The sequence below is a fragment of the Lissotriton vulgaris genome, chromosome 9, assembly GCF_964263255.1.
Source record: "Lissotriton vulgaris chromosome 9, aLisVul1.2, whole genome shotgun sequence".
Taxonomy (NCBI): domain Eukaryota; kingdom Metazoa; phylum Chordata; class Amphibia; order Caudata; family Salamandridae; genus Lissotriton; species Lissotriton vulgaris.
In genome coordinates, this window is record NC_141697.1 from 541575594 (window position 1) to 541601891 (window position 26298).

The window sequence follows — 26298 nt, forward strand, 5'->3', positions numbered from 1 at the left end:
TGAAAGTGTTCTTTTTATGCAGATAAGGAGCATTAGGCAGAGTAGCATGGGATTGGTCTGGCTCTCACCTCATTTGCATAAGTATATCCCAAGGCATGCTGGGTGCAGAAAAACTTCATCTTCCCCTCTCACAATCAGTCATAACTGAAAGTCAGACACTCTTAGGCACTAGCCGTTTCAGGCCTTTATCAAGACAGTAGCTCTTGAACCATCTCTCTCTCGCTCTGTGATCCTAGCACTAGCATGCTCAGGATTTGGCTTTACCTTGGAGCCAGAGATATACCCGGTGAGGGCTTGCCCGGTGTGAGGCTTTTGAGCGTTTGGGAGCGTTCGGGACGTGAGTGGACGTTGGACAGGAAACTATGCGAATATGAAGCCTCCAACATTCCTGCTTCAGGGAGTGGTTCTTTCCATGGACATCTGACTCTTGGATTCCTCTCAACTTGCCTTCTGATAAAACATTTTGTGAGCAGCAGTTTCCTTCGACAGCTACAAGGTGGCGCTACATTCAGGTGAGAGCACAAGTATGCACAAAATGTTAGGGACTTTTGCCAGATTTATCGGTGGATCTTGCATATTTTTTCAGAGGCTAGATATTGCCTAGAAATGCTTTTTAACATAGAGATGCTGGAGTTACAATGTCTGGTCGGGCCTCAGCCCTTCCATTGTTTGCCCACTGTAACAAATTTATTACCAGCACATGTGTGTTGTGACTCTGCTTTATGAAACTTATCATATATTAGGACAATGTATGTAGCAGAAGGTGCGATTGAGATGTTTGCCCACGTATTTGTTTATTTTTTTATATATGGCTGATTAATCTGTTCGTGAAATTTCCATTTTGTGACATGTTGCATTACAATATATCCTGCTTGCAGAATATATAAGTATTTTCAGTGCGTTGGCCGGGAATCGAACCCGGGTCAACTGCTTGGGAAGCAGCTATGCTCACCACTATACCACCAACACCCTCTGATGTGTTAGCTCTCGGTTCTAAATATTACGTTGCAGAAATCAATGACTATCTTGCACCAGCTTCAATGGTGCATTTGGTTTAGATACCAACATGAGAAGCAGTAGAACGTTTTTTGCAGAGGGTAAGGAACTGGGGATTGAAACCAAGGACAAAGTTGTGCAGAAGAGAAGAAATGAAAAGCAACAGTACAAATAGTAGAAATGAGCATATATAGGCAGCATGGGAAGCAAAGCAGGGAAGAGAAAGAGAACATTCCATGAAATGCCCAGGAGATAGATAAGAGCAGAACAAAAAGGGAAGAATGAAATTCAAAGCATGCCCAGAAAGTTGTGTGAAGCTCCCACCAGTCATTTATGGTTATAATTGTGTGTCTTTACTTTCAAAGTACAGGGTTGTACCTTTCACGATCACTCTTGTATTACACAGACACGAATAGTTGAGAAGTCTTTTCTCACATAGCTGGTACAAGCTTGCACTTTTCCTTTCTGGCTATGTGGAAATGACAGCTTGGTCCTTGGAAGGAAAATCAAGCAAAATTAGCAGAGGATGGTTTCGATCCATCGACCTCTGGGTTATGGGCCCAGCACGCTTCCGCTGTGCCACTCTGCTCCTTTGTGAAAGTGTTCTGTTTATGCAGATGAGGAGGCATTCAGAGAAGTGACGTGGGATTGGTCGGGCTCTCACCTCATTTGCCTAAGTATATCGCAAGGCATGCTGGGTGCAGAAAATCTTTATCTTCCCCTCTCACAATCAGTCACAACTGAAAGTCCAGACCCTCTTATTCACTAGCCGTTTCAGGCCTTTAACAAGACAACAGCTCTCCGACGCTCTCTGTCTCTCTCTATCTCTGTGATCCTAGTGCTTGCATGCTCAGTATTTGGCTTTACCTGGGAGCCAGAGATCTACCCGGTGAGGGCTTGCCGGTATAAGGCTTTAGAGCGTTTGGGAGCGTTCGGTACATGAGAGGATGTTGGACTGGAAGCTATGCAAATTTGAAGCATCCAAACTTCCTGCTGCAGTCGGAGGCTCTTTCCATGGACATCTGCCTTTTGGATTCCTCTAAACTTGCCCTCTGATGAAACATTTTGTGAGCTGCAGTTACCTCCGACGGCTACAAGGTGGTGCTACATTCAGGTGAGGGCACAAGTATGCACAAAATGTTGGGGACTTTTGCCAGATTTATTGCTGGATCTTGCATATTTTTTTCAGAGGCTAAATATTGCCTAGGAAATGCTTTTTAACATAGAGATGCTGGAGTTAAAATGTCTGGTCGGGCCTCAGCCCTTTCATTGTCTGCCCACTGTAACATATTTTTTTACCAGTACATGTGAGTGGTGACTCTGCTTTATGAAACTTATCATATATTAGGACAATGAATATAGCAGAAGGGGCGATCGAAATGCTTGCCTACATATTTGTTTATTTTTTATATAATGGCTGATTAACCTCTTAATTATATTACCATTTTGTGAAATGTTGCTTTAAAATATATCCTGCTTGCAGAATATATAAGTATTTGTACTGCGTTGGCCGGGAATCGAACCCGGGTCAACTGCTTGGAAGGCAGCTATGCTCACCACTATACCACCAACGCCCTCTGATCTTTGTGCTCTCGGTTCTAAACATTAGGACCCTGAGTTCAATGACTATCATGCACCAGCTTCAATGGTGCATTTGGTTTAGATACCAACATGAAAAGCAATAGAAAGTTTTTGTAGAGGGTAAGGAACTGGGATTGAAACCAAGGACAAAGCTGTGCAGAAGAGAAGAATGGAAAGCAGCAATACAAATAATAGATATGAACACATAGAGGCAGCATGGGAAGCAAAGCAGGGAAGAGAAATAGAGAACATTCCATGAAATGCCCAGGAGATAGATAAGAGCAGAACAAAAAAGGGAAGAATGAAATTCAAAGCCTCCACATAAAAGTGTTTGAAGGTCCCACCAGTCATTCATGCTTATTATTGTGTGCCTTTACTTTCAAAGTACAGTGTGGAGCTTTTGACGATCCCTCTCTTGTATTTCAGCAGACACAGATAGTTGAGAAGTCTTTTCTCACATAGCTGGCACAAGCTTGTGCTTTTCCTTGCTGGTAGCGTGGAAATGACAGCTTGGTCCTTGGAAGTAAAATCAAGCAAAATTAGCAGAGGATGGTTTCGATCCATCGACCTCTGGGTTATGGGCCCAGCACGCTTCCGCTGCGCCACTCTGCTCCGTTGTGAAAGTGTTCTTTTTATGCAGATAAGGAGCATTAGGCAGAGTAGCATGGGATTGGTCTGGCTCTCACCTCATTTGCATAAGTATATCCCAAGGCATGCTGGGTGCAGAAAAACTTCATCTTCCCCTCTCACAATCAGTAATAACTGAAAGTCAGACACTCTTAGGCACTAGCCGTTTCAGGCCTTTATCAAGACAGTAGCTCTTGAACCATCTCTCTCTCGCTCTGTGATCCTAGCACTAGCATGCTCAGGATTTGGCTTTACCTTGGAGCCAGAGATATACCCGGTGAGGGCTTGCCCGGTGTGAGGCTTTTGAGCGTTTGGGAGCGTTCGGGACGTTGGACAGGAAACTATGCGAATATGAAGCCTCCAACATTCCTGCTTCAGTGAGTGGTTCTTTCCATGGACATCTGACTCTTGGATTCCTCTCAACTTGCCTTCTGATAAAACATTTTGTGAGCAGCAGTTTCCTTCGACAGCTACAAGGTGGCGCTACATTCAGGTGAGAGCACAAGTATGCACAAAATGTTAGGGACTTTTGCCAGATTTATCGGTGGATCTTGCATATTTTTTCAGAGGCTAGATATTGCCTAGAAATGCTTTTTAACATAGAGATGCTGGAGTTACAATGTCTGGTCGGGCCTCAGCCCTTCCATTGTTTGCCCACTGTAACAAATTTATTACCAGCACATGTGTGTTGTGACTCTGCTTTATGAAACTTATCATATATTAGGACAATGTATGTAGCAGAAGGTGCGATTGAGATGTTTGCCCACGTATTTGTTTATTTTTTTATATATGGCTGATTAATCTGTTCGTGAAATTTCCATTTTGTGACATGTTGCATTACAATATATCCTGCTTGCAGAATATATAAGTATTTTCAGTGCGTTGGCCGGGAATCGAACCCGGGTCAACTGCTTGGGAAGCAGCTATGCTCACCACTATACCACCAACGCCCTCTGATGTGTTAGCTCTCGGTTCTAAATATTACGTTGCAGAAATCAATGACTATCTTGCACCAGCTTCAATGGTGCATTTGGTTTAGATACCAACATGAGAAGCAGTAGAACGTTTTTTGCAGAGGGTAAGGAACTGGGGATTGAAACCAAGGACAAAGTTGTGCAGAAGAGAAGAAATGAAAAGCAACAGTACAAATAGTAGAAATGAGCATATATAGGCAGCATGGGAAGCAAAGCAGGGAAGAGAAAGAGAACATTCCATGAAATGCCCGGGAGATAGATAAGAGCAGAACAAAAAGGGAAGAATGAAATTCAAAGCATGCCCAGAAAGTTGTGTGAAGCTCCCACCAGTCATTTATGGTTATAATTGTGTGTCTTTACTTTCAAAGTACAGGGTTGTACCTTTCACGATCACTCTTGTATTACACAGACACGAATAGTTGAGAAGTCTTTTCTCACATAGCTGGTACAAGCTTGCACTTTTCCTTTCTGGCTATGTGGAAATGACAGCTTGGTCCTTGGAAGGAAAATCAAGCAAAATTAGCAGAGGATGGTTTCGATCCATCGACCTCTGGGTTATGGGCCCAGCACGCTTCCGCTGCGCCACTCTGCTCCTTTGTGAAAGTGTTCTGTTTATGCAGATGAGGAGGCATTCAGAGAAGTGACGTGGGATTGGTCGGGCTCTCACCTCATTTGCCTAAGTATATCGCAAGGCATGCTGGGTGCAGAAAATCTTTATCTTCCCCTCTCACAATCAGTCACAACTGAAAGTCCAGACCCTCTTATTCACTAGCCGTTTCAGGCCTTTAACAAGACAACAGCTCTCCGACGCTCTCTGTCTCTCTCTCTCTCTGTGATTCTAGTGCTTGCATGCTCAGTATTTGGCTTTTCCTGGGAGCCAGAGATCTACCCGGTGAGGGCTTGCCGGTATAAGGCTTTAGAGCGTTTGGGAGCGTTCGGTACATGAGAGGACGTTGGACTGGAAGCTATGCAAATTTGAAGCATCCAAACTTCCTGCTGCAGTCGGAGGCTCTTTCCATGGACATCTGCCTTTTGGATTCCTCTAAACTTGCCCTCTGATGAAACATTTTGTGAGCTGCAGTTACCTCCGACGGCTACAAGGTGGTGCTACATTCAGGTGAGGGCACAAGTATGCACAAAATGTTGGGGACTTTTGCCAGATTTATTGCTGGACCTTGCATATTTTTTTCAGAGGCTAAATATTGCCTAGGAAATGCTTTTTAACATAGAGATGCTGGAGTTAAAATGTCTGGTCGGGCCTCAGCCCTTTCATTGTCTGCCCACTGTAACATATTTTTTTACCAGTACATGTGAGTGGTGACTCTGCTTTATGAAACTTATCATATATTAGGACAATGAATATAGCAGAAGGGGCGATCGAAATGCTTGCCTACATATTTGTTTATTTTTTATATAATGGCTGATTAACCTCTTAATTATATTACCATTTTGTGAAATGTTGCTTTAAAATATATCCTGCTTGCAGAATATATAAGTATTTGTACTGCGTTGGCCGGGAATCGAACCCGGGTCAACTGCTTGGAAGGCAGCTATGCTCACCACTATACCACCAACGCCCTCTGATCTTTGTGCTCTCGGTTCTAAACATTAGGACCCTGAGTTCAATGACTATCATGCACCAGCTTCAATGGTGCATTTGGTTTAGATACCAACATGAAAAGCAATAGAAAGTTTTTGTAGAGGGTAAGGAACTGGGATTGAAACCAAGGACAAAGCTGTGCAGAAGAGAAGAATGGAAAGCAGCAATACAAATAATAGATATGAACACATAGAGGCAGCATGGGAAGCAAAGCAGGGAAGAGAAATAGAGAACATTCCATGAAATGCCCAGGAGATAGATAAGAGCAGAACAAAAAAGGGAAGAATGAAATTCAAAGCCTCCACATAAAAGTGTTTGAAGGTCCCACCAGTCATTCATGCTTATTATTGTGTGCCTTTACTTTCAAAGTACAGTGTGGAGCTTTTGACGATCCCTCTCTTGTATTTCAGCAGACACAGATAGTTGAGAAGTCTTTTCTCACATAGCTGGCACAAGCTTGCGCTTTTCCTTGCTGGTAGCGTGGAAATGACAGCTTGGTCCTTGGAAGTAAAATCAAGCAAAATTAGCAGAGGATGGTTTCGATCCATCGACCTCTGGGTTATGGGCCCAGCACGCTTCCGCTGCGCCACTCTGCTCCGTTGTGAAAGTGTTCTTTTTATGCAGATAAGGAGCATTAGGCAGAGTAGCATGGGATTGGTCTGGCTCTCACCTCATTTGCATAAGTATATCCCAAGGCATGCTGGGTGCAGAAAAACTTCATCTTCCCCTCTCACAATCAGTAATAACTGAAAGTCAGACACTCTTAGGCACTAGCCGTTTCAGGCCTTTATCAAGACAGTAGCTCTTGAACCATCTCTCTCTCGCTCTGTGATCCTAGCACTAGCATGCTCAGGATTTGGCTTTACCTTGGAGCCAGAGATATACCCGGTGAGGGCTTGCCCGGTGTGAGGCTTTTGAGCGTTTGGGAGCGTTCGGGACGTGAGTGGACGTTGGACAGGAAACTATGCGAATATGAAGCCTCCAACATTCCTGCTTCAGTGAGTGGTTCTTTCCATGGACATCTGACTCTTGGATTCCTCTCAACTTGCCTTCTGATAAAACATTTTGTGAGCAGCAGTTTCCTTCGACAGCTACAAGGTGGCGCTACATTCAGGTGAGAGCACAAGTATGCACAAAATGTTAGGGACTTTTGCCAGATTTATCGGTGGATCTTGCATATTTTTTCAGAGGCTAGATATTGCCTAGAAATGCTTTTTAACATAGAGATGCTGGAGTTACAATGTCTGGTCGGGCCTCAGCCCTTCCATTGTTTGCCCACTGTAACAAATTTATTACCAGCACATGTGTGTTGTGACTCTGCTTTATGAAACTTATCATATATTAGGACAATGTATGTAGCAGAAGGTGCGATTGAGATGTTTGCCCACGTATTTGTTTATTTTTTTATATATGGCTGATTAATCTGTTCGTGAAATTTCCATTTTGTGACATGTTGCATTACAATATATCCTGCTTGCAGAATATATAAGTATTTTCAGTGCGTTGGCCGGGAATCGAACCCGGGTCAACTGCTTGGGAAGCAGCTATGCTCACCACTATACCACCAACGCCCTCTGATGTGTTAGCTCTCGGTTCTAAATATTACGTTGCAGAAATCAATGACTATCTTGCACCAGCTTCAATGGTGCATTTGGTTTAGATACCAACATGAGAAGCAGTAGAACGTTTTTTGCAGAGGGTAAGGAACTGGGGATTGAAACCAAGGACAAAGTTGTGCAGAAGAGAAGAAATGAAAAGCAACAGTACAAATAGTAGAAATGAGCATATATAGGCAGCATGGGAAGCAAAGCAGGGAAGAGAAAGAGAACATTCCATGAAATGCCCAGGAGATAGATAAGAGCAGAACAAAAAGGGAAGAATGAAATTCAAAGCATGCCCAGAAAGTTGTGTGAAGCTCCCACCAGTCAGTCATTTATGGTTATAATTGTGTGTCTTTACTTTCAAAGTACAGGGTTGTACCTTTCACGATCACTCTTGTATTACACAGACATGAATAGTTGAGAAGTCTTTTCTCACATAGCTGGCACAAGCTTGCACTTTTCCTTTCTGGCTATGTGGAAATGACAGCTTGGTCCTTGGAAGGAAAATCAAGCAAAATTAGCAGAGGATGGTTTCGATCCATCGACCTCTGGGTTATGGGCCCAGCACGCTTCCGCTGCGCCACTCTGCTCCTTTGTGAAAGTGTTCTCTTTATGCAGATGAGGAGGCATTCAGAGAAGTGACGTGGGATTGGTCGGGCTCTCACCTCATTTGCCTAAGTATATCGCAAGGCATGCTGGGTGCAGAAAATCTTTATCTTCCCCTCTCACAATCAGTCACAACTGAAAGTCCAGACCCTCTTAGGCACTAGCCGTTTCAGGCCTTTAACAAGACAACAGCTCTCCGACGCTCTCTGTCTCTCTCTCTCTCTGTGATCCTAGTGCTTGCATGCTCAGTATTTGGCTTTTCCTGGGAGCCAGAGATCTACCCGGTGAGGGCTTGCCGGTATAAGGCTTTAGAGCGTTTGGGAGCGTTCGGTACATGAGAGGACGTTGGACTGGAAGCTATGCAAATTTGAAGCATCCAAACTTCCTGCTGCAGTCGGAGGCTCTTTCCATGGACATCTGCCTTTTGGATTCCTCTAAACTTGCCCTCTGATGAAACATTTTGTGAGCTGCAGTTACCTCCGACGGCTACAAGGTGGTGCTACATTCAGGTGAGGGCACAAGTATGCACAAAATGTTGGGGACTTTTGCCAGATTTATTGCTGGATCTTGCATATTTTTTTCAGAGGCTAAATATTGCCTAGGAAATGCTTTTTAACATAGAGATGCTGGAGTTAAAATGTCTGGTTGGGCCTCAGCCCTTTCATTGTCTGCCCACTGTAACATATTTTTTTACCACTACATGTGAGTGGTGACACTGCTTTATGAAACTTATCATATATTAGGACAATGAATATAGCAGAAGGGGCGATCGAAATGCTTGCCTACATATTTGTTTATTTTTTATATAATGGCTGATTAACCTCTTAATTATATTACCATTTTGTGAAATGTTGCTTTAAAATATATCCTGCTTGCAGAATATATAAGTATTTGTATTGCGTTGGCCGGGAATCGAACCCGGGTCAACTGCTTGGAAGGCAGCTATGCTCACCACTATACCACCAACGCCCTCAGATCTTTGCGCTCTCGGTTCTAAACATTAGGACCCTGAGTTCAATGACTATCATGCACCAGCTTCAATGGTGCATTTGGTTTAGATACCAACATGAAAAGCAATAGAAAGTTTTTGTAGAAGGTAAGGAACTGGGATTGAAACCAAGGACAAAGCTGTGCAGAAGAGAAGAATGGAAAGCAGCAATACAAATAATAGATATGAACACATAGAGGCAGCATGGGAAGCAAAGCAGGGAAGAGAAATAGAGAACATTCCATGAAATGCCCAGGAGATAGATAAGAGCAGAACAAAAAAGGGAAGAATGAAATTCAAAGCCTCCACATAAAAGTGTTTGAAGGTCCCACCAGTCATTCATGCTTATTATTGTGTGCCTTTACTTTCAAAGTACAGTGTGGAGCTTTTGACGATCCCTCTCTTGTATTTCAGCAGACACAGATAGTTGAGAAGTCTTTTCTCACATAGCTGGCACAAGCTTGCGCTTTTCCTTGCTGGTAGCGTGGAAATGACAGCTTGGTCCTTGGAAGTAAAATCAAGCAAAATTAGCAGAGGATGGTTTCGATCCATCGACCTCTGGGTTATGGGCCCAGCACGCTTCCGCTGCGCCACTCTGCTCCGTTGTGAAAGTGTTCTTTTTATGCAGATAAGGAGCATTAGGCAGAGTAGCATGGGATTGGTCTGGCTCTCACCTCATTTGCATAAGTATATCCCAAGGCATGCTGGGTGCAGAAAAACTTCATCTTCCCCTCTCACAATCAGTCATAACTGAAAGTCAGACACTCTTAGGCACTAGCCGTTTCAGGCCTTTATCAAGACAGTAGCTCTTGAACCATCTCTCTCTCGCTCTGTGATCCTAGCACTAGCATGCTCAGGATTTGGCTTTACCTTGGAGCCAGAGATATACCCGGTGAGGGCTTGCCCGGTGTGAGGCTTTTGAGCGTTTGGGAGCGTTGTGGACGTTGGACAGGAAACTATGCGAATATGAAGCCTCCAACATTCCTGCTTCAGTGAGTGGTTCTTTCCATGGACATCTGACTCTTGGATTCCTCTCAACTTGCCTTCTGATAAAACATTTTGTGAGCAGCAGTTTCCTTCGACAGCTACAAGGTGGCGCTACATTCAGGTGAGAGCACAAGTATGCACAAAATGTTAGGGACTTTTGCCAGATTTATCGGTGGATCTTGCATATTTTTTCAGAGGCTAGATATTGCCTAGAAATGCTTTTTAACATAGAGATGCTGGAGTTACAATGTCTGGTCGGGCCTCAGCCCTTCCATTGCTTGCCCACTGTAACAAATTTATTACCAGCACATGTGTGTTGTGACTCTGCTTTATGAAACTTATCATATATTAGGACAATGTATGTAGCAGAAGGTGCGATTGAGATGTTTGCCCACGTATTTGTTTATTTTTTTATATATGGCTGATTAATCTGTTCGTGAAATTTCCATTTTGTGACATGTTGCATTACAATATATCCTGCTTGCAGAATATATAAGTATTTTCAGTGCGTTGGCCGGGAATCGAACCCGGGTCAACTGCTTGGGAAGCAGCTATGCTCACCACTATACCACCAACGCCCTCTGATGTGTTAGCTCTCGGTTCTAAATATTACGTTGCAGAAATCAATGACTATCTTGCACCAGCTTCAATGGTGCATTTGGTTTAGATACCAACATGAGAAGCAGTAGAACGTTTTTTGCAGAGGGTAAGGAACTGGGGATTGAAACCAAGGACAAAGTTGTGCAGAAGAGAAGAAATGAAAAGCAACAGTACAAATAGTAGAAATGAGCATATATAGGCAGCATGGGAAGCAAAGCAGGGAAGAGAAAGAGAACATTCCATGAAATGCCCAGGAGATAGATAAGAGCAGAACAAAAAGGGAAGAATGAAATTCAAAGCATGCCCAGAAAGTTGTGTGAAGCTCCCACCAGTCAGTCATTTATGGTTATAATTGTGTGTCTTTACTTTCAAAGTACAGGGTTGTACCTTTCACGATCACTCTTGTATTACACAGACACGAATAGTTGAGAAGTCTTTTCTCACATAGCTGGCACAAGCTTGCACTTTTCCTTTCTGGCTATGTGGAAATGACAGCTTGGTCCTTGGAAGGAAAATCAAGCAAAATTAGCAGAGGATGGTTTCGATCCATCGACCTCTGGGTTATGGGCCCAGCACGCTTCCGCTGCGCCACTCTGCTCCTTTGTGAAAGTGTTCTCTTTATGCAGATGAGGAGGCATTCAGAGAAGTGACGTGGGATTGGTCGGGCTCTCACCTCATTTGCCTAAGTATATCGCAAGGCATGCTGGGTGCAGAAAATCTTTATCTTCCCCTCTCACAATCAGTCACAACTGAAAGTCCAGACCCTCTTAGGCACTAGCCGTTTCAGGCCTTTAACAAGACAACAGCTCTCCGACGCTCTCTGTCTCTCTCTCTCTCTGTGATCCTAGTGCTTGCATGCTCAGTATTTGGCTTTTCCTGGGAGCCAGAGATCTACCCGGTGAGGGCTTGCCGGTATAAGGCTTTAGAGCGTTTGGGAGCGTTCGGTACATGAGAGGACGTTGGACTGGAAGCTATGCAAATTTGAAGCATCCAAACTTCCTGCTGCAGTCGGAGGCTCTTTCCATGGACATCTGCCTTTTGGATTCCTCTAAACTTGCCCTCTGATGAAACATTTTGTGAGCTGCAGTTACCTCCGACGGCTACAAGGTGGTGCTACATTCAGGTGAGGGCACAAGTATGCACAAAATGTTGGGGACTTTTGCCAGATTTATTGCTGGACCTTGCATATTTTTTTCAGAGGCTAAATATTGCCTAGGAAATGCTTTTTAACATAGAGATGCTGGAGTTAAAATGTCTGGTCGGGCCTCAGCCCTTTCATTGTCTGCCCACTGTAACATATTTTTTTACCAGTACATGTGAGTGGTGACTCTGCTTTATGAAACTTATCATATATTAGGACAATGAATATAGCAGAAGGGGCGATCGAAATGCTTGCCTACATATTTGTTTATTTTTTATATAATGGCTGATTAACCTCTTAATTATATTACCATTTTGTGAAATGTTGCTTTAAAATATATCCTGCTTGCAGAATATATAAGTATTTGTACTGCGTTGGCCGGGAATCGAACCCGGGTCAACTGCTTGGAAGGCAGCTATGCTCACCACTATACCACCAACGCCCTCTGATCTTTGCGCTCTCGGTTCTAAACATTAGGACCCTGAGTTCAATGACTATCATGCACCAGCTTCAATGGTGCATTTGGTTTAGATACCAACATGAAAAGCAATAGAAAGTTTTTGTAGAGGGTAAGGAACTGGGATTGAAACTAAGGACAAAGCTGTGCAGAAGAGAAGAATGGAAAGCAGCAATACAAATAATAGATATGAACACATAGAGGCAGCATGGGAAGCAAAGCAGGGAAGAGAAATAGAGAACATTCCATGAAATGCCCAGGAGATAGATAAGAGCAGAACAAAAAAGGGAAGAATGAAATTCAAAGCCTCCACATAAAAGTGTTTGAAGGTCCCACCAGTCATTCATGCTTATTATTGTGTGCCTTTACTTTCAAAGTACAGTGTGGAGCTTTTGACGATCCCTCTCTTGTATTTCAGCAGACACAGATAGTTGAGAAGTCTTTTCTCACATAGCTGGCACAAGCTTGCGCTTTTCCTTGCTGGTAGCGTGGAAATGACAGCTTGGTCCTTGGAAGTAAAATCAAGCAAAATTAGCAGAGGATGGTTTCGATCCATCGACCTCTGGGTTATGGGCCCAGCACGCTTCCGCTGCGCCACTCTGCTCCGTTGTGAAAGTGTTCTTTTTATGCAGATAAGGAGCATTAGGCAGAGTAGCATGGGATTGGTCTGGCTCTCACCTCATTTGCATAAGTATATCCCAAGGCATGCTGGGTGCAGAAAAACTTCATATTCCCCTCTCACAATCAGTCATAACTGAAAGTCAGACACTCTTAGGCACTAGCCGTTTCAGGCCTTTATCAAGACAGTAGCTCTTGAACCATCTCTCTCTCGCTCTGTGATCCTAGCACTAGCATGCTCAGGATTTGGCTTTACCTTGGAGCCAGAGATATACCCGGTGAGGGCTTGCCCGGTGTGAGGCTTTTGAGCGTTTGGGAGCGTTCGGGACGTGAGTGGACGTTGGACAGGAAACTATGCGAATATGAAGCCTCCAACATTCCTGCTTCAGTGAGTGGTTCTTTCCATGGACATCTGACTCTTGGATTCCTCTCAACTTGCCTTCTGATAAAACATTTTGTGAGCAGCAGTTTCCTTCGACAGCTACAAGGTGGCGCTACATTCAGGTGAGAGCACAAGTATGCACAAAATGTTAGGGACTTTTGCCAGATTTATCGGTGGATCTTGCATATTTTTTCAGAGGCTAGATATTGCCTAGAAATGCTTTTTAACATAGAGATGCTGGAGTTACAATGTCTGGTCGGGCCTCAGCCCTTCCATTGTTTGCCCACTGTAACAAATTTATTACCAGCACAAGTGTGTTGTGACTCTGCTTTATGAAACTTATCATATATTAGGACAATGTATGTAGCAGAAGGTGCGATTGAGATGTTTGCCCACGTATTTGTTTATTTTTTTATATATGGCTGATTAATCTGTTCGTGAAATTTCCATTTTGTGACATGTTGCATTACAATATATCCTGCTTGCAGAATATATAAGTATTTTCAGTGCGTTGGCCGGGAATCGAACCCGGGTCAACTGCTTGGGAAGCAGCTATGCTCACCACTATACCACCAACGCCCTCTGATGTGTTAGCTCTCGGTTCTAAATATTACGTTGCAGAAATCAATGACTATCTTGCACCAGCTTCAATGGTGCATTTGGTTTAGATACCAACATGAGAAGCAGTAGAACGTTTTTTGCAGAGGGTAAGGAACTGGGGATTGAAACCAAGGACAAAGTTGTGCAGAAGAGAAGAAATGAAAAGCAACAGTACAAATAGTAGAAATGAGCATATATAGGCAGCATGGGAAGCAAAGCAGGGAAGAGAAAGAGAACATTCCATGAAATGCCCAGGAGATAGATAAGAGCAGAACAAAAAGGGAAGAATGAAATTCAAAGCATGCCCAGAAAGTTGTGTGAAGCTCCCACCAGTCAGTCATTTATGGTTATAATTGTGTGTCTTTACTTTCAAAGTACAGGGTTGTACCTTTCACGATCACTCTTGTATTACACAGACACGAATAGTTGAGAAGTCTTTTCTCACATAGCTGGCACAAGCTTGCACTTTTCCTTTCTGGCTATGTGGAAATGACAGCTTGGTCCTTGGAAGGAAAATCAAGCAAAATTAGCAGAGGATGGTTTCGATCCATCGACCTCTGGGTTATGGGCCCAGCACGCTTCCGCTGCGCCACTCTGCTCCTTTGTGAAAGTGTTCTCTTTATGCAGATGAGGAGGCATTCAGAGAAGTGACGTGGGATTGGTCGGGCTCTCACCTCATTTGCCTAAGTATATCGCAAGGCATGCTGGGTGCAGAAAATCTTTATCTTCCCCTCTCACAATCAGTCACAACTGAAAGTCCAGACCCTCTTAGGCACTAGCCGTTTCAGGCCTTTAACAAGACAACAGCTCTCCGACGCTCTCTGTCTCTCTCTCTCTCTGTGATCCTAGTGCTTGCATGCTCAGTATTTGGCTTTTCCTGGGAGCCAGAGATCTACCCGGTGAGGGCTTGCCGGTATAAGGCTTTAGAGCGTTTGGGAGCGTTCGGTACATGAGAGGACGTTGGACTGGAAGCTATGCAAATTTGAAGCATCCAAACTTCCTGCTGCAGTCGGAGGCTCTTTCCATGGACATCTGCCTTTTGGATTCCTCTAAACTTGCCCTCTGATGAAACATTTTGTGAGCTGCAGTTACCTCCGACGGCTACAAGGTGGTGCTACATTCAGGTGAGGGCACAAGTATGCACAAAATGTTGGGGACTTTTGCCAGATTTATTGCTGGATCTTGCATATTTTTTTCAGAGGCTAAATATTGCCTAGGAAATGCTTTTTAACATAGAGATGCTGGAGTTAAAATGTCTGGTTGGGCCTCAGCCCTTTCATTGTCTGCCCACTGTAACATATTTTTTTACCACTACATGTGAGTGGTGACTCTGCTTTATGAAACTTATCATATATTAGGACAATGAATATAGCAGAAGGGGCGATCGAAATGCTTGCCTACATATTTGTTTATTTTTTATATAATGGCTGATTAACCTCTTAATTATATTACCATTTTGTGAAATGTTGCTTTAAAATATATCCTGCTTGCAGAATATATAAGTATTTGTACTGCGTTGGCCGGGAATCGAACCCGGGTCAACTGCTTGGAAGGCAGCTATGCTCACCACTATACCACCAACGCCCTCTGATCTTTGCGCTCTCGGTTCTAAACATTAGGACCCTGAGTTCAATGACTATCATGCACCAGCTTCAATGGTGCATTTGGTTTAGATACCAACATGAAAAGCAATAGAAAGTTTTTGTAGAGGGTAAGGAACTGGGATTGAAACCAAGGACAAAGCTGTGCAGAAGAGAAGAATGGAAAGCAGCAATACAAATAATAGATATGAACACATAGAGGCAGCATGGGAAGCAAAGCAGGGAAGAGAAATAGAGAACATTCCATGAAATGCCCAGGAGATAGATAAGAGCAGAACAAAAAAGGGAAGAATGAAATTCAAAGCCTCCACATAAAAGTGTTTGAAGGTCCCACCAGTCATTCATGCTTATTATTGTGTGCCTTTACTTTCAAAGTACAGTGTGGAGCCTTTGACGATCCCTCTCTTGTATTTCAGCAGACACAGATAGTTGAGAAGTCTTTTCTCACATAGCTGGCACAAGCTTGCGCTTTTCCTTGCTGGTAGCGTGGAAATGACAGCTTGGTCCTTGGAAGTAAAATCAAGCAAAATTAGCAGAGGATGGTTTCGATCCATCGACCTCTGGGTTATGGGCCCAGCACGCTTCCGCTGCGCCACTCTGCTCCGTTGTGAAAGTGTTCTTTTTATGCAGATAAGGAGCATTAGGCAGAGTAGCATGGGATTGGTCTGGCTCTCACCTCATTTGCATAAGTATATCCCAAGGCATGCTGGGTGCAGAAAAACTTCATCTTCCCCTCTCACAATCAGTCATAACTGAAAGTCAGACACTCTTAGGCACTAGCCGTTTCAGGCCTTTATCAAGACAGTAGCTCTTGAACCATCTCTCTCTCGCTCTGTGATCCTAGCACTAGCATGCTCAGGATTTGGCTTTACCTTGGAGCCAGAGATATACCCGGTGAGAGGCTTTTGAGCGTTTGGGAGCGTTGTGGACGTTGGACAGGAAACTATGCGAATATGAAGCCTCCAACATTCCTGCTTCAGTGAGTGGTTCTTTCCATGGACATCTGACTCTTGGATTCCTCTCAACTTGCCTTCTGATAAAACATTTTGTGAGCAGCAGTTTCCTTCGACAGCTACAAGGTGGCGCTACATTCAGGTGAGAGCACAAGTATGCACAAAATGTTAGGGACTTTTGCCAGATTTATCGGTGGATCTTGCATATTTTTTTCAGAGGCTAGATATTGCCTAGAAATGCTTTTTAACATAGAGATGCTGGAGTTACAATGTCTGGTCGGGCCTCAGCCCTTCCATTGTTTGCCCACTGTAACAAATTTATTACCAGCACATGTGTGTTGTGACTCTGCTTTATGAAACTTATCATATATTAGGACAATGTATGTAGCAGAAGGTGCGATTGAGATGTTTGCCCACGTATTTGTTTATTTTTTTATATATGGCTGATTAATCTGTTCGTGAAATTTCCATTTTGTGACATGTTGCATTACAATATATCCTGCTTGCAGAATATATAAGTATTTTCTGTGCGTTGGCCGGGAATCGAACCCGGGTCAACTGCTTGGGAAGCAGCTATGCTCACCACTATACCACCAACGCCCTCTGATGTGTTAGCTCTCGGTTCTAAATATTACGTTGCAGAAATCAATGACTATCTTGCACCAGCTTCAATGGTGCATTTGGTTTAGATACCAACATGAGAAGCAGTAGAACGTTTTTTGCAGAGGGTAAGGAACTGGGGATTGAAACCAAGGACAAAGTTGTGCAGAAGAGAAGAAATGAAAAGCAACAGTACAAATAGTAGAAATGAGCATATATAGGCAGCATGGGAAGCAAAGCAGGGAAGAGAAAGAGAACATTCCATGAAATGCCCAGGAGATAGATAAGAGCAGAACAAAAAGGGAAGAATGAAATTCAAAGCATGCCCAGAAAGTTGTGTGAAGCTCCCACCAGTCAGTCATTTATGGTTATAATTGTGTGTCTTTACTTTCAAAGTACAGGGTTGTACCTTTCACGATCACTCTTGTATTACACAGACACGAATAGTTGAGAAGTCTTTTCTCACATAGCTGGCACAAGCTTGCACTTTTCCTTTCTGGCTATGTGGAAATGACAGCTTGGTCCTTGGAAGGAAAATCAAGCAAAATTAGCAGAGGATGGTTTCGATCCATCGACCTCTGGGTTATGGGCCCAGCACGCTTCCGCTGCGCCACTCTGCTCCTTTGTGAAAGTGTTCTCTTTATGCAGATGAGGAGGCATTCAGAGAAGTGACGTGGGATTGGTCGGGCTCTCACCTCATTTGCCTAAGTATATCGCAAGGCATGCTGGGTGCAGAAAATCTTTATCTTCCCCTCTCACAATCAGTCACAACTGAAAGTCCAGACCCTCTTAGGCACTAGCCGTTTCAGGCCTTTAACAAGACAACAGCTCTCCGACGCTCTCTGTCTCTCTCTCTCTCTGTGATCCTAGTGCTTGCATGCTCAGTATTTGGCTTTTCCTGGGAGCCAGAGATCTACCCGGTGAGGGCTTGCCGGTATAAGGCTTTAGAGCGTTTGGGAGCGTTCGGTACATGAGAGGACGTTGGACTGGAAGCTATGCAAATTTGAAGCATCCAAACTTCCTGCTGCAGTCGGAGGCTCTTTCCATGGACATCTGCCTTTTGGATTCCTCTAAACTTGCCCTCTGATGAAACATTTTGTGAGCTGCAGTTACCTCCGACGGCTACAAGGTGGTGCTACATTCAGGTGAGGGCACAAGTATGCACAAAATGTTGGGGACTTTTGCCAGATTTATTGCTGGATCTTGCATATTTTTTTCAGAGGCTAAATATTGCCTAGGAAATGCTTTTTAACATAGAGATGCTGGAGTTAAAATGTCTGGTTGGGCCTCAGCCCTTTCATTGTCTGCCCACTGTAACATATTTTTTTACCACTACATGTGAGTGGTGACTCTGCTTTATGAAACTTATCATATATTAGGACAATGAATATAGCAGAAGGGGCGATCGAAATGCTTGCCTACATATTTGTTTATTTTTTATATAATGGCTGATTAACCTCTTAATTATATTACCATTTTGTGAAATGTTGCTTTAAAATATATCCTGCTTGCAGAATATATAAGTATTTGTACTGCGTTGGCCGGGAATCGAACCCGGGTCAACTGCTTGGAAGGCAGCTATGCTCACCACTATACCACCAACGCCCTCTGATCTTTGTGCTCTCGGTTCTAAACATTAGGACCCTGAGTTCAATGACTATCATGCACCAGCTTCAATGGTGCATTTGGTTTAGATACCAACATGAAAAGCAATAGAAAGTTTTTGTAGAGGGTAAGGAACTGGGATTGAAACCAAGGACAAAGCTGTGCAGAAGAGAAGAATGGAAAGCAGCAATACAAATAATAGATATGAACACATAGAGGCAGCATGGGAAGCAAAGCAGGGAAGAGAAATAGAGAACATTCCATGAAATGCCCAGGAGATAGATAAGAGCAGAACAAAAAAGGGAAGAATGAAATTCAAAGCCTCCACATAAAAGTGTTTGAAGGTCCCACCAGTCATTCATGCTTATTATTGTGTGCCTTTACTTTCAAAGTACAGTGTGGAGCCTTTGACGATCCCTCTCTTGTATTTCAGCAGACACAGATAGTTGAGAAGTCTTTTCTCACATAGCTGGCACAAGCTTGCGCTTTTCCTTGCTGGTAGCGTGGAAATGACAGCTTGGTCCTTGGAAGTAAAATCAAGCAAAATTAGCAGAGGATGGTTTCGATCCATCGACCTCTGGGTTATGGGCCCAGCACGCTTCCGCTGCGCCACTCTGCTCCGTTGTGAAAGTGTTCTTTTTATGCAGATAAGGAGCATTAGGCAGAGTAGCATGGGATTGGTCTGGCTCTCACCTCATTTGCATAAGTATATCCCAAGGCATGCTGGGTGCAGAAAAACTTCATCTTCCCCTCTCACAATCAGTCATAACTGAAAGTCAGACACTCTTAGGCACTAGCCGTTTCAGGCCTTTATCAAGACAGTAGCTCTTGAACCATCTCTCTCTCGCTCTGTGATCCTAGCACTAGCATGCTCAGGATTTGGCTTTACCTTGGAGCCAGAGATATACCCGGTGAGGGCTTGCCCGGTGTGAGGCTTTTGAGCGTTTGGGAGCGTTGTGGACGTTGGACAGGAAACTATGCGAATATGAAGCCTCCAACATTCCTGCTTCAGTGAGTGGTTCTTTCCATGGACATCTGACTCTTGGATTCCTCTCAACTTGCCTTCTGATAAAACATTTTGTGAGCAGCAGTTTCCTTCGACAGCTACAAGGTGGCGCTACATTCAGGTGAGAGCACAAGTATGCACAAAATGTTAGGGACTTTTGCCAGATTTATCGGTGGATCTTGCATATTTTTTTCAGAGGCTAGATATTGCCTAGAAATGCTTTTTAACATAGAGATGCTGGAGTTACAATGTCTGGTCGGGCCTCAGCCCTTCCATTGTTTGCCCACTGTAACAAATTTATTACCAGCACATGTGTGTTGTGACTCTGCTTTATGAAACTTATCATATATTAGGACAATGTATGTAGCAGAAGGTGCGATTGAGATGTTTGCCCACGTATTTGTTTATTTTTTTATATATGGCTGATTAATCTGTTCGTGAAATTTCCATTTTGTGACATGTTGCATTACAATATATCCTGCTTGCAGAATATATAAGTATTTTCAGTGCGTTGGCCGGGAATCGAACCCGGGTCAACTGCTTGGGAAGCAGCTATGCTCACCACTATACCACCAACGCCCTCTGATGTGTTAGCTCTCGGTTCTAAATATTACGTTGCAGAAATCAATGACTATCTTGCACCAGCTTCAATGGTGCATTTGGTTTAGATACCAACATGAGAAGCAGTAGAACGTTTTTTGCAGAGGGTAAGGAACTGGGGATTGAAACCAAGGACAAAGTTGTGCAGAAGAGAAGAAATGAAAAGCAACAGTACAAATAGTAGAAATGAGCATATATAGGCAGCATGGGAAGCAAAGCAGGGAAGAGAAAGAGAACATTCCATGAAATGCCCAGGAGATAGATAAGAGCAGAACAAAAAGGGAAGAATGAAATTCAAAGCATGCCCAGAAAGTTGTGTGAAGCTCCCACCAGTCAGTCATTTATGGTTATAATTGTGTGTCTTTACTTTCAAAGTACAGGGTTGTACCTTTCACGATCACTCTTGTATTACACAGACACGAATAGTTGAGAAGTCTTTTCTCACATAGCTGGCACAAGCTTGCACTTTTCCTTTCTGGCTATGTGGAAATGACAGCTTGGTCCTTGGAAGGAAAATCAAGCAAAATTAGCAGAGGATGGTTTCGATCCATCGACCTCTGGGTTATGGGCCCAGCACGCTTCCGCTGCGCCACTCTGCTCCTTTGTGAAAGTGTTCTCTTTATGCAGATGAGGAGGCATTCAGAGAAGTGACGTGGGATTGGTCGGGCTCTCACCTCATTTGCCTAAGTATATCGCAAGGCATGCTGGGTGCAGAAAATCTTTATCTTCCCCTCTCACAATCAGTCACAACTGAAAGTCCAGACCCTCTTAGGCACTAGCCGTTTCAGGCCTTTAACAAGACAACAGCTCTCCGACGCTCTCTGTCTCTCTCTCTCTCTGTGATCCTAGTGCTTGCATGCTCAGTATTTGGCTTTTCCTGGGAGCCAGAGATCTACCCGGTGAGGGCTTGCCGGTATAAGGCTTTAGAGCGTTTGGGAGCGTTCGGTACATGAGAGGACGTTGGACTGGAAGCTATGCAAATTTGAAGCATCCAAACTTCCTGCTGCAGTCGGAGGCTCTTTCCATGGACATCTGCCTTTTGGATTCCTCTAAACTTGCCCTCTGATGAAACATTTTGTGAGCTGCAGTTACCTCCGACGGCTACAAGGTGGTGCTACATTCAGGTGAGGGCACAAGTATGCACAAAATGTTGGGGACTTTTGCCAGATTTATTGCTGGACCTTGCATATTTTTTTCAGAGGCTAAATATTGCCTAGGAAATGCTTTTTAACATAGAGATGCTGGAGTTAAAATGTCTGGTCGGGCCTCAGCCCTTTCATTGTCTGCCCACTGTAACATATTTTTTTACCAGTACATGTGAGTGGTGACTCTGCTTTATGAAACTTATCATATATTAGGACAATGAATATAGCAGAAGGGGCGATCGAAATGCTTGCCTACATATTTGTTTATTTTTTATATAAAGGCTGATTAACCTCTTAATTATATTACCATTTTGTGAAATGTTGCTTTAAAATATATCCTGCTTGCAGAATATATAAGTATTTGTACTGCGTTGGCCGGGAATCGAACCCGGGTCAACTGCTTGGAAGGCAGCTATGCTCACCACTATACCACCAACGCCCTCTGATCTTTGCGCTCTCGGTTCTAAACATTAGGACCCTGAGTTCAATGACTATCATGCACCAGCTTCAATGGTGCATTTGGTTTAGATACCAACATGAAAAGCAATAGAAAGTTTTTGTAGAGGGTAAGGAACTGGGATTGAAACTAAGGACAAAGCTGTGCAGAAGAGAAGAATGGAAAGCAGCAATACAAATAATAGATATGAACACATAGAGGCAGCATGGGAAGCAAAGCAGGGAAGAGAAATAGAGAACATTCCATGAAATGCCCAGGAGATAGATAAGAGCAGAACAAAAAAGGGAAGAATGAAATTCAAAGCCTCCACATAAAAGTGTTTGAAGGTCCCACCAGTCATTCATGCTTATTATTGTGTGCCTTTACTTTCAAAGTACAGTGTGGAGCTTTTGACGATCCCTCTCTTGTATTTCAGCAGACACAGATAGTTGAGAAGTCTTTTCTCACATAGCTGGCACAAGCTTGCGCTTTTCCTTGCTGGTAGCGTGGAAATGACAGCTTGGTCCTTGGAAGTAAAATCAAGCAAAATTAGCAGAGGATGGTTTCGATCCATCGACCTCTGGGTTATGGGCCCAGCACGCTTCCGCTGCGCCACTCTGCTCCGTTGTGAAAGTGTTCTTTTTATGCAGATAAGGAGCATTAGGCAGAGTAGCATGGGATTGGTCTGGCTCTCACCTCATTTGCATAAGTATATCCCAAGGCATGCTGGGTGCAGAAAAACTTCATCTTCCCCTCTCACAATCAGTCATAACTGAAAGTCAGACACTCTTAGGCACTAGCCGTTTCAGGCCTTTATCAAGACAGTAGCTCTTGAACCATCTCTCTCTCGCTCTGTGATCCTAGCACTAGCATGCTCAGGATTTGGCTTTACCTTGGAGCCAGAGATATACCCGGTGAGGGCTTGCCCGGTGTGAGGCTTTTGAGCGTTTGGGAGCGTTCGGGACGTGAGTGGACGTTGGACAGGAAACTATGCGAATATGAAGCCTCCAACATTCCTGCTTCAGTGAGTGGTTCTTTCCATGGACATCTGACTCTTGGATTCCTCTCAACTTGCCTTCTGATAAAACATTTTGTGAGCAGCAGTTTCCTTCGACAGCTACAAGGTGGCGCTACATTCAGGTGAGAGCACAAGTATGCACAAAATGTTAGGGACTTTTGCCAGATTTATCGGTGGATCTTGCATATTTTTTCAGAGGCTAGATATTGCCTAGAAATGCTTTTTAACATAGAGATGCTGGAGTTACAATGTCTGGTCGGGCCTCAGCCCTTCCATTGCTTGCCCACTGTAACAAATTTATTACCAGCACATGTGTGTTGTGACTCTGCTTTATGAAACTTATCATATATTAGGACAATGTATGTAGCAGAAGGTGCGATTGAGATGTTTGCCCACGTATTTGTTTATTTTTTTATATATGGCTGATTAATCTGTTCGTGAAATTTCCATTTTGTGACATGTTGCATTACAATATATCCTGCTTGCAGAATATATAAGTATTTTCAGTGCGTTGGCCGGGAATCGAACCCGGGTCAACTGCTTGGGAAGCAGCTATGCTCACCACTATACCACCAACGCCCTCTGATGTGTTAGCTCTCGGTTCTAAATATTACGTTGCAGAAATCAATGACTATCTTGCACCAGCTTCAATGGTGCATTTGGTTTAGATACCAACATGAGAAGCAGTAGAACGTTTTTTGCAGAGGGTAAGGAACTGGGGATTGAAACCAAGGACAAAGTTGTGCAGAAGAGAAGAAATGAAAAGCAACAGTACAAATAGTAGAAATGAGCATATATAGGCAGCATGGGAAGCAAAGCAGGGAAGAGAAAGAGAACATTCCATGAAATGCCCAGGAGATAGATAAGAGCAGAACAAAAAGGGAAGAATGAAATTCAAAGCATGCCCAGAAAGTTGTGTGAAGCTCCCACCAGTCAGTCATTTATGGTTATAATTGTGTGTCTTTACTTTCAAAGTACAGGGTTGTACCTTTCACGATCACTCTTGTATTACACAGACACGAATAGTTGAGAAGTCTTTTCTCACATAGCTGGCACAAGCTTGCACTTTTCCTTTCTGGCTATGTGGAAATGACAGCTTGGTCCTTGGAAGGAAAATCAAGCAAAATTAGCAGAGGATGGTTTCGATCCATCGACCTCTGGGTTATGGGCCCAGCACGCTTCCGCTGCGCCACTCTGCTCCTTTGTGAAAGTGTTCTCTTTATGCAGATGAGGAGGCATTCAGAGAAGTGACGTGGGATTGGTCGGGCTCTCACCTCATTTGCCTAAGTATATCGCAAGGCATGCTGGGTGCAGAAAATCTTTATCTTCCCCTCTCACAATCAGTCACAACTGAAAGTCCAGACCCTCTTAGGCACTAGCCGTTTCAGGCCTTTAACAAGACAACAGCTCTCCGACGCTCTCTGTCTCTCTCTCTCTCTGTGATCCTAGTGCTTGCATGCTCAGTATTTGGCTTTTCCTGGGAGCCAGAGATCTACCCGGTGAGGGCTTGCCGGTATAAGGCTTTAGAGCGTTTGGGAGCGTTCGGTACATGAGAGGACGTTGGACTGGAAGCTATGCAAATTTGAAGCATCCAAACTTCCTGCTGCAGTCGGAGGCTCTTTCCATGGACATCTGCCTTTTGGATTCCTCTAAACTTGCCCTCTGATGAAACATTTTGTGAGCTGCAGTTACCTCCGACGGCTACAAGGTGGTGCTACATTCAGGTGAGGGCACAAGTATGCACAAAATGTTGGGGACTTTTGCCAGATTTATTGCTGGACCTTGCATATTTTTTTCAGAGGCTAAATATTGCCTAGGAAATGCTTTTTAACATAGAGATGCTGGAGTTAAAATGTCTGGTCGGGCCTCAGCCCTTTCATTGTCTGCCCACTGTAACATATTTTTTTACCAGTACATGTGAGTGGTGACTCTGCTTTATGAAACTTATCATATATTAGGACAATGAATATAGCAGAAGGGGCGATCGAAATGCTTGCCTACATATTTGTTTATTTTTTATATAATGGCTGATTAACCTCTTAATTATATTACCATTTTGTGAAATGTTGCTTTAAAATATATCCTGCTTGCAGAATATATAAGTATTTGTACTGCGTTGGCCGGGAATCGAACCCGGGTCAACTGCGTGGAAGGCAGCTATGCTCACCACTATACCACCAACGCCCTCTGATCTTTGCGCTCTCGGTTCTAAACATTAGGACCCTGAGTTCAATGACTATCATGCACCAGCTTCAATGGTGCATTTGGTTTAGATACCAACATGAAAAGCAATAGATAGTTTTTGTAGAGGGTAAGGAACTGGGATTGAAACTAAGGACAAAGCTGTGCAGAAGAGAAGAATGGAAAGCAGCAATACAAATAATAGATATGAACACATAGAGGCAGCATGGGAAGCAAAGCAGGGAAGAGAAATAGAGAACATTCCATGAAATGCCCAGGAGATAGATAAGAGCAGAACAAAAAAGGGAAGAATGAAATTCAAAGCCTCCACATAAAAGTGTTTGAAGGTCCCACCAGTCATTCATGCTTATTATTGTGTGCCTTTACTTTCAAAGTACAGTGTGGAGCTTTTGACGATCCCTCTCTTGTATTTCAGCAGACACAGATAGTTGAGAAGTCTTTTCTCACATAGCTGGCACAAGCTTGCGCTTTTCCTTGCTGGTAGCGTGGAAATGACAGCTTGGTCCTTGGAAGTAAAATCAAGCAAAATTAGCAGAGGATGGTTTCGATCCATCGACCTCTGGGTTATGGGCCCAGCACGCTTCCGCTGCGCCACTCTGCTCCGTTGTGAAAGTGTTCTTTTTATGCAGATAAGGAGCATTAGGCAGAGTAGCATGGGATTGGTCTGGCTCTCACCTCATTTGCATAAGTATATCCCAAGGCATGCTGGGTGCAGAAAAACTTCATATTCCCCTCTCACAATCAGTCATAACTGAAAGTCAGACACTCTTAGGCACTAGCCGTTTCAGGCCTTTATCAAGACAGTAGCTCTTGAACCATCTCTCTCTCGCTCTGTGATCCTAGCACTAGCATGCTCAGGATTTGGCTTTACCTTGGAGCCAGAGATATACCCGGTGAGGGCTTGCCCGGTGTGAGGCTTTTGAGCGTTTGGGAGCGTTCGGGACGTGAGTGGACGTTGGACAGGAAACTATGCGAATATGAAGCCTCCAACATTCCTGCTTCAGTGAGTGGTTCTTTCCATGGACATCTGACTCTTGGATTCCTCTCAACTTGCCTTCTGATAAAACATTTTGTGAGCAGCAGTTTCCTTCGACAGCTACAAGGTGGCGCTACATTCAGGTGAGAGCACAAGTATGCACAAAATGTTAGGGACTTTTGCCAGATTTATCGGTGGATCTTGCATATTTTTTCAGAGGCTAGATATTGCCTAGAAATGCTTTTTAACATAGAGATGCTGGAGTTACAATGTCTGGTCGGGCCTCAGCCCTTCCATTGTTTGCCCACTGTAACAAATTTATTACCAGCACAAGTGTGTTGTGACTCTGCTTTATGAAACTTATCATATATTAGGACAATGTATGTAGCAGAAGGTGC

At 43.7% G+C, this 26298-nt stretch overlaps 15 non-coding genes across 15 annotated transcripts; all 15 read right to left on the bottom strand.

The window, feature by feature from the left end:
• Nucleotides 1-2498: 2498 nt before the first annotated feature.
• Nucleotides 2499-2570, bottom strand: TRNAG-UCC (transfer RNA glycine (anticodon UCC)). Its single transcript has one exon. It is a non-coding gene; the product is annotated as a tRNA-Gly (tRNA).
• Nucleotides 2571-4082: 1512 nt separating this feature from the next.
• On the bottom strand, nt 4083-4154 carry TRNAG-CCC (transfer RNA glycine (anticodon CCC)). The gene has a single exon. It is a non-coding gene; the product is annotated as a tRNA-Gly (tRNA).
• Nucleotides 4155-5683: 1529 nt separating this feature from the next.
• TRNAG-UCC (transfer RNA glycine (anticodon UCC)) lies at nt 5684-5755 on the bottom strand. The gene has a single exon. It is a non-coding gene; the product is annotated as a tRNA-Gly (tRNA).
• A 1522-nt stretch (nt 5756-7277) lies between these two features.
• On the bottom strand, nt 7278-7349 carry TRNAG-CCC (transfer RNA glycine (anticodon CCC)). The gene has a single exon. It is a non-coding gene; the product is annotated as a tRNA-Gly (tRNA).
• Nucleotides 7350-8882: 1533 nt separating this feature from the next.
• TRNAG-UCC (transfer RNA glycine (anticodon UCC)) lies at nt 8883-8954 on the bottom strand. The gene has a single exon. It is a non-coding gene; the product is annotated as a tRNA-Gly (tRNA).
• A 1512-nt stretch (nt 8955-10466) lies between these two features.
• TRNAG-CCC (transfer RNA glycine (anticodon CCC)) lies at nt 10467-10538 on the bottom strand. Its single transcript has one exon. It is a non-coding gene; the product is annotated as a tRNA-Gly (tRNA).
• A 1533-nt stretch (nt 10539-12071) lies between these two features.
• On the bottom strand, nt 12072-12143 carry TRNAG-UCC (transfer RNA glycine (anticodon UCC)). The gene has a single exon. It is a non-coding gene; the product is annotated as a tRNA-Gly (tRNA).
• A 1522-nt stretch (nt 12144-13665) lies between these two features.
• TRNAG-CCC (transfer RNA glycine (anticodon CCC)) lies at nt 13666-13737 on the bottom strand. The gene has a single exon. It is a non-coding gene; the product is annotated as a tRNA-Gly (tRNA).
• Nucleotides 13738-15270: 1533 nt separating this feature from the next.
• TRNAG-UCC (transfer RNA glycine (anticodon UCC)) lies at nt 15271-15342 on the bottom strand. The gene has a single exon. It is a non-coding gene; the product is annotated as a tRNA-Gly (tRNA).
• Nucleotides 15343-16840: 1498 nt separating this feature from the next.
• TRNAG-CCC (transfer RNA glycine (anticodon CCC)) lies at nt 16841-16912 on the bottom strand. Its single transcript has one exon. It is a non-coding gene; the product is annotated as a tRNA-Gly (tRNA).
• Nucleotides 16913-18445: 1533 nt separating this feature from the next.
• On the bottom strand, nt 18446-18517 carry TRNAG-UCC (transfer RNA glycine (anticodon UCC)). Its single transcript has one exon. It is a non-coding gene; the product is annotated as a tRNA-Gly (tRNA).
• Nucleotides 18518-20030: 1513 nt separating this feature from the next.
• Nucleotides 20031-20102, bottom strand: TRNAG-CCC (transfer RNA glycine (anticodon CCC)). Its single transcript has one exon. It is a non-coding gene; the product is annotated as a tRNA-Gly (tRNA).
• A 1533-nt stretch (nt 20103-21635) lies between these two features.
• TRNAG-UCC (transfer RNA glycine (anticodon UCC)) lies at nt 21636-21707 on the bottom strand. The gene has a single exon. It is a non-coding gene; the product is annotated as a tRNA-Gly (tRNA).
• A 1522-nt stretch (nt 21708-23229) lies between these two features.
• On the bottom strand, nt 23230-23301 carry TRNAG-CCC (transfer RNA glycine (anticodon CCC)). The gene has a single exon. It is a non-coding gene; the product is annotated as a tRNA-Gly (tRNA).
• A 1533-nt stretch (nt 23302-24834) lies between these two features.
• TRNAG-UCC (transfer RNA glycine (anticodon UCC)) lies at nt 24835-24906 on the bottom strand. Its single transcript has one exon. It is a non-coding gene; the product is annotated as a tRNA-Gly (tRNA).
• Nucleotides 24907-26298: the final 1392 nt, after the last annotated feature.